This window comes from Mytilus californianus, unplaced genomic scaffold (genome assembly GCF_021869535.1).
Source record: "Mytilus californianus isolate M0D057914Y unplaced genomic scaffold, xbMytCali1.0.p SCAF_1, whole genome shotgun sequence".
Taxonomy (NCBI): Eukaryota; Metazoa; Mollusca; class Bivalvia; order Mytilida; family Mytilidae; genus Mytilus; species Mytilus californianus.
Genome location: NW_026262581.1, coordinates 73340628 through 73348408, shown reverse-complemented (window position 1 = coordinate 73348408; position 7781 = coordinate 73340628).

The following is a 7781-nucleotide window of genomic DNA, read 5'->3' as shown; positions in this document are numbered from 1 at the left end:
TTAACCCTTTCTTATACTCTCTGGTTAAATTTAAATGATGATTGTATCACTAGTTTCATACACGTTCAATCATTTATATCACCTTACATTTTCGTTTTCTTTACGTTTTTCTAAAAACACAACAAATAAAAAATTGTCTTAAACTGACATAAAATATTTGTTATTAAATATGAAAAACAATTTTTTTAACAGAGAAGTAATTTTGTCTTGACAACCCATGACATTTTTGCGACGAGACAAAAACACAATTAAAATAGTTTTAGAAGAGCAAATTTTAGCACTTAAATCTTATTTGATTCAGTCGTGACCTCTTGACAATCTGTTAAGCCTATAAATTGTATGTTCACCTAATACTATATCTACCAAGTACTTATAGAACTTATAGTAGATATAGTAATAATAGAAAATACAAACAATACATGTATTGTAATCAATGCATTTTTGTTCGAAGTCGTTCAGCTATGGACATTTGTTTGAAAAAAAATAAAATATAGTTTAAGTGTGTCTTCTTCACTAGCATTCAGCCTATACATACACAAAAGTAGAATACATGAGTGACGTGGGATTAAAAGTTGATAACAAATACACATCTGACATCAAAATGTGCTCAAAGCATTGAAAAAAAAAGATTGATTGTGTTTTTGTCACAAATTTTGTTATCAAGTGTTTATTGTATTATAATTCATGTGTCTTATTGTTTATTTACCTCGTGTTACACATAAATATGTCAAAGCGTTTTAAATTTTTTTTTTCTCATACGGAACATTAAATGAGTGCACTATTAATGTGACGAGACAAAAACACAAGATTAATACCTATGCAATTTGTTACAGATTAACTACAAGTACTTCCGTATTTCTGTCTCATCTTCGCAAACGTGTGTCTGAGTTGATAGTTTTAAACTACAAATCATGTATTAGTTTTTGCTATTCGGAGAATACATTTGAATATGAATGAGAGTTGGAAAATATCAAAGGGATATCCAAATGATAAGTCGATGACAAACTGACAACTCCATGGTAAAAACGGAGAAGCAACCAAAATCCAAACAGCAATATACAAGACCCAAAATAGATAACTAAACACTGAGCAACACGTACCCCACCAAAAACCGGGTTTGTAATTCCTTCTGCACACGTAACACATGCACATTTTCTAATACTAAAACTTGACAGATTATGACAAAGGCTCAACAACACAGCTACATATATATATATATACAACACACACAACAACTGTTAAAAACTAAAACAAGACCAACATGAACCCTTTTAAACAAAACTAGGGGAGATCGCAGGTCCTCTGGAATGGTAAACAGATCCCTTTTCACACATGGAACCCGTCGTGTTATTTCATTTTAGAACAAACTCGGCGATACGTCTATTCGGTGATGTCACATTCAAGGAAGAGAGGACGGAATTTCTGTTAAGACAAGTAGAATATACCGGTCATCATCTGTGTAAACAGATATTCAGTAAAGGTGACGACTTCCGTAAAATTTTTCAGGTTATGACTTCCACCTCACCACTTGAAAAATCTTCCTCGTAAGCAGCAAGCATCTGTAAATGAAGTTATGATAGGAAATGCAAACTTTAGAATATTGTCATATCAACTTTGAGATATTTACTCCATATGCAGGCGTTGCTGGATTGGTGCTTCATAGAAATAAAAAGTTAAAAATTGGGAAACTGAAAAAATTTCTTTCGCGGTAAAGTTTTTTCTCATCTGGCCGTCAAAGCTTAAGGTTAAAGTTTCTCAGACATCAATAAATTGAAGGCATCAATAACTTCGTCAAAATTGAATAAGATGTTATAAACCTTCAACACTTGTATTTCATGATCAAGAATTAAATCTGAAGAAATCGTTTTATTTTTCTACTTTCATCCTGACAGCAGAAAACGCTGGAATAAAAAATCTCATTCATAATACAAGGATTAAAGTTTGGTACATAAGACTCGTCAGTGACGCTCTAATAAAAATAGTGAGAAAGTCAAATCTAGGACGAGGAAGTTAAAGAGCATTAAAAACCAGGATTAAGTTTAACCCTGTAGAATTTGTTTGTAATATTAAATTAGGCAAATGGTCAGATACATGTAATTTCTTTTCAAGTATCAGATATAAGAGTTTAAATGTATCAACCTATTTCATCTGCTGGTCATCTATTTTCTACCATTCAATAACTTGAAAAATAATATATATATATATATATATATATAAGTTTTATAGAAACTACCGAAAGGCTCGTAGGTTCATCAGCAATGTATACTTAAAGAAATAAAATAAACTTTATGACAAAAATTCGAAAAAAAGTAAAACGTTAGAAAATGCTGTGAAAAATCGCAACCCTTTAAAATGGCTACGCATGCACTGTTCAGGGGAACCCATTATCAATCATTTCAAAAGCTGGCAGGTATATTCATTTATATATATATTTTTCTAAAAAATATCTCATAAACAACGAAAGTAAATCCCTCATAATAAAATACCAAATATACATTAAAGCAATTTTATAAATGAAAATATGACATTTATCTCTGAAACAATTGAATGATAAATTTGCTATACAGACATAATATGCCAAGTGAAAACAATTGAAATACACGTAATTTCAATAATAATAACTAACATTGGTCAGTGTTTTATCTACCCTTGTTCCATTAAAAAGCTTGAAATCAAAAGAGGTCTCTTCAACAAATTTATCAAATATTTCATTAGTATTAACGAAATCTGCATCGGCCACCTTGGGAAAAGGAGAGCTTACGGATGTAGAATCAACCAACTGAATAACTCTTGAATGTCTATTAAGTAATTTTGAAACCACCCCATATGATTCATTTCACCTTGCCAAGAAACCGCCCCTGTTGGGATTAAAGTTATGGCGCCGCCCCCGCGAATTCCATGAGGTGTCTCTCCCTCAAAAATGTTCAACTCCTTTAAATACTTTTGAAGGCGTGCGCTCATTCCAAATGATGAAACAATATATAAAGCTTTAACAGCCAGTAATGCCTTTTCATTGGCGTCACAATAAGACAATTCTTTATTCTTAAACCCGCTACCTATCCATCTATCAGCAATGTACTGTAAACAAGGTACGCCTAAAGACATATAGAATATAATTGAGAATGGAAATGGGGAATGTGTCAAACAGCCCGACCATAGAGCAGACAACAGCCGAAGGCCACCAATGGGTCTTCAATGCAGGGAGAAACTCCCGCACCCGAAGGCGTCCCTCAACTGGCCCCTAAACAAATATGTATACTAGTTCAGTGATAATGGACGTCATACTAAACTCCAAATTATACACAGGAAACTAAAATTAAAAATGATACAAGACTAACAAAGGCCAAAAGAAGCTTGTTACTACAATGCCTGTTGTTTGATAGAAAAACACTAGCCTTGAATCCAAATGGAATTGTATTGAATATCATGAAAAATCCACCAAACTGCCCCCTAAAATATTTTTTAGATTTTTCACATAGAAAAATACGGTCGTACCCTATTCTATCATCAACTGACGACTTCAAATCATCCCTTTCCAACAACCGGGGTACTTCCCTAAGCGTATCAAGGTTTAATTGGGAATCTTTTATCCATAAATTCAGAAACCTTTTATCGTGGCAAAGTCTGGATTTTGTTGGTTCAACTGTTAACGGTAAAATTAAATACGGAGGCTCACACTCACCAACCTTTCCAAGTAATGTCAAAGACCCATTACACATCCTTTCTGAAAGAGTATTCGCTATGAATTCCTTATGCTCCTCGCTATTTTAGCATTATGATAATGTCTTTTAGGAGGAGTGTTTGAATTGAATGACTCCCCTCTTAAATTTCCTAAACAATATTTTGAAAAATCTCCCATTCATTTAAATGGATATTCCTAGCTATGAAATTATTAGGGTCTCTAAACTGCAAGTCACCCAGGTTGACACTAGCATCTGTGTGACCCACTGATTCCGCCGAAATGTGGAGCAAGGCTTGAGCCTTTTCACCTATGTAATTAACCCAGTTTCAATACTTGTGTTCGCTTTTCAAATAACTCGGAATAAAAACTTGAACAAAGTTCCCATTCTGGAACTAATGTAGATAGCTTCCGCTTCTTATCCTCAAAACTAATTTCTTGAAGAAAATAATAAAATCTTAAAAAGGTTTCTTCCCTTTTAATTTGTATTTCTCTCTAATATGAAAATTACAGAGGTGGATACTCAACCCTCGACCCGCATGAAAATAAAATCACTTAGGCTTCAGAGTCCCTTGAGTCAAAGGTTGCATATCCAAAACAAAATAAATTTTTATTATTTATCTTTTAATATTACTACTTTGGACAATTAACACAAAAATTACAAAACTTACTAGGAAAATTGCCAAAACCTGGTAAAAACATATGAGGCGGTGGAAACACACAATTGGGACCATATAATTGAGGATATGTAAATTGTGATTGGTTGTTACTTGTACCCAAAGTACCAGAAAAATTCCAATCATTATGCTTAGCGTCATGCAAAACATTTTCTTTTGATTGGCGTTTTTTAGGCGACGACTCAAAGTTTTCCCTTTCATCTATTCAGTCACAACGTTAGCAAATGGTTAGCAATCCTCTTATCCTCTGCCGAACCGAGAAGTTTCATTGTCAAATTACATAAATCTTTTGAGTTATCAAACGTTTTACAGTGTGTAAAAGCTTTGGAAAAATACTCTGATTCTTTATAATTCACCTTTACCGCTACCCCTACAAGTGTTTCTATAGCTGCCAATAAGACGTAAGATTGAGTTAAATTGGGCCTAGACGACAAAATCCTTTCATGTTTCAAACATTCTTCCACTTGTTTATCTGCAGATCTACTAGAAATAGATTTGACCTAGTCCTCCATCTGCTTCTGTCTACTCTCCAAGGTTACATGAGAGCTTGGAATTCAATAAAATAACTAATAAATCTCAAACCTGTATAATTTAACTATCACCCTACAAAAACTACTCAAGGAAGAATAAAATATATTTAATGATAATGTTTTATCATTCATTCATTCACACAAATGCCTCAATTCTTGAATCATTTACAATGATATCAAATATTAACCATATGCTATACATCCTAATATGTTTCAAATTTCCAACACACTAATGTTTATTTTTTTTTTAATATATTTATTAATCCAGAGCAACAATAGGTGAACATTTTACTAGATATAATTGTATTTGTTACACTTTGTATTTTAAAACACCGAAATAGTGCAGACAACAAACCATTAAACATTCTAACAGGCTAGAGCCATTCACCCTTTTCCGCTTAACTGTTTTATTTTTAAAATGAATAAAATCCGTTGTACTTGTCCAACTGCCAAGTTTGGTTAAATTTTAAATTTACCAGCCTCAAAATCAAGATAATGAAAATATTAGAATTAACCCTCAAGCCATCTAAAAGATCCTGACCAAACCTATTATAACCAACATACCAGAGACATATCTGCTCGTATCTGTTAATGTTCCACTACATGATAATGAACTTCTTGCCTTGTCGTCAACGAAACACTAGTGCTAGCCAACCCAGTGCTAGCTAGCGATGCACCTCCTTCTCTAGTACTTGTAGGTAAAATGTCGCTAACAAAGAAGCTCTCTCAGTTCCACCACCACTTGATGAAACCGTACCTGATGCTCCTGGTTGTACGTTAGATATTTCTCTTAAAGACTTCCCTTTTGGGGCACCAACTAGATTGGCCTGCAAAATGCAATAACATTCGGACGTTTTAAAAATTTATATCTTCCCTGTCAGCACCATCACATCATTCACCGTTTTTCCTGTTAAACCCTCAAACTCCATACTAAGTTCCTCTAAAGAGTAATCTGTTAACATGTGGTCCCTTTTCAGCTTTGCTTAACTAGAATCTAATATTGTCTCCTCCTGAGATCTCACTTTCAGGATTACCGGAAGTAACGGTTTCCCTATCAGCGAAAGACTAAGTTTCAACACACCAGCCAAAATCAACAAAAAGAAACAAAAAGCTAAATGTCAAAAGGCAATCCTTCAAAATTGACAATTATTCAAAGTCTGTATTAAGATATAATGCATGATCAATTATGACACATATCATGAATTTAACAAAAAAAAAGGTCTACTCCAATATACACACATGAAAAGAACATTCTAGTTTTAAGTCGTATAAGGTTTATGTCCCCTTCTTATGTATGTTATAAATCAGAAAAATATACTACATAAAAGAGAGATGCTATGTTTGGTATACATATAGCAAAGGTGAAAAACGTTGTCAAGCAAAAATATCATGTTTTCGTTTTAACCAAAATCCAACCTTTTTCATGATAACATTGTTAACATATACTTCTATGTCCATAATGCCCTAGTGTTAAATAATTGCAATAAATCCTAAACAAACTCTACAACCAATGTAACTTTGAACGTTGACCCTAAAGTTGAACGCACCTCAGAAGGTGTACTTGAATAGGCCGTCTAAATTGAAAATTATTCGAAAAATAAAATAAATCAATGCTAGTTCTATATTTATCAATTATTAATTATTATGCATAATGAAAATATAATAGTGAAGAAAAAATGCTATGGATTTTCTATATTATAGGAACAACAGAAGGATACATCATCGGCCGTAAAAACACTTTTCCACCACAGAAAAATATAACAATATCCCGACCTGCGAATCTAGAAAACAATTTAACCTCCGTCACGCATTCAAAATGAACAACATAAAATGCATTCAGTTTTCCGACAAATACAATACGACAATAAAATACGTAAAGAACAAGATATCAAAATAAAGTATCATTTTCTGTTTTTTGTTTTATGTTATAAATAACCTAATACCATAACAATATACTAACAATTTATCATTACAATCGGATCAACGAATTCTTGGTAAAATAAACAACCACATGCCGACAATCTGCACGAGAAAAATGGCGTCTCTCAGCATTATCCTAAATTGAAACAGAAATATCGAGCATAGCACATGCTATATCTCCTCTAAGTCTAAAGTTCATTCCAATACATGATTTCTTTTCCAATGTTCAATTACTTATCGAATACACTTGTAGCTAAATTCAACATTTACAACAGCGGGTAAATAAACACTAAAAACATACTGCAATTCATAGGCTGCACATATCTATTGCCAATAATTAAAATAAATTACTTACTCAGTGCACTCAATACAATGTCCAAAGTGGACAGAAAGACAGGCCAACTGTTCCGGCTGACAGTTTAGCAAAGTATGACAGGATAACTCACCTTGTCTATTCCCGCGAGATCTAATTTAAGATACAAATCAAACTACAAATAACGTGAAATTGTTGATGGTCATCGTTTAAATGTTCTTGTTTATTGTATCTTTAACCATATTGAGTTGATTATAAAATAGAAACAAATGGATTTTTTTCTGGTTGCTCAGAGAATGGATCAGATTACATAATACACAGGCGCTTGTGGTGTGGTGTCCCCTTTTCTTTTTTTTTGCTCGGTGTTAAATGTTTTACAATAATTGATTCTTCTACTGTCAGATATTGAACTGTGCTTTTAAATGGTGATAAGTTGAAATTTGTTAATCTTAAGACAGAAACTATTACCACATACAATAGATTATGCCACTGGATTTCTGCTTTGAACCGGAGGTCGGTGTTTCTCAACGGGCACTAAGTCTTCTTCCACTAATGAAACCTTACCGCCATGAAATAACACAATAGTGCTGAAAGATGTGGTAACCCCCAATTAATGGATCATTCTTTGAATAGTGTTTTATATTTTTTCAGGTGAGAGGTCT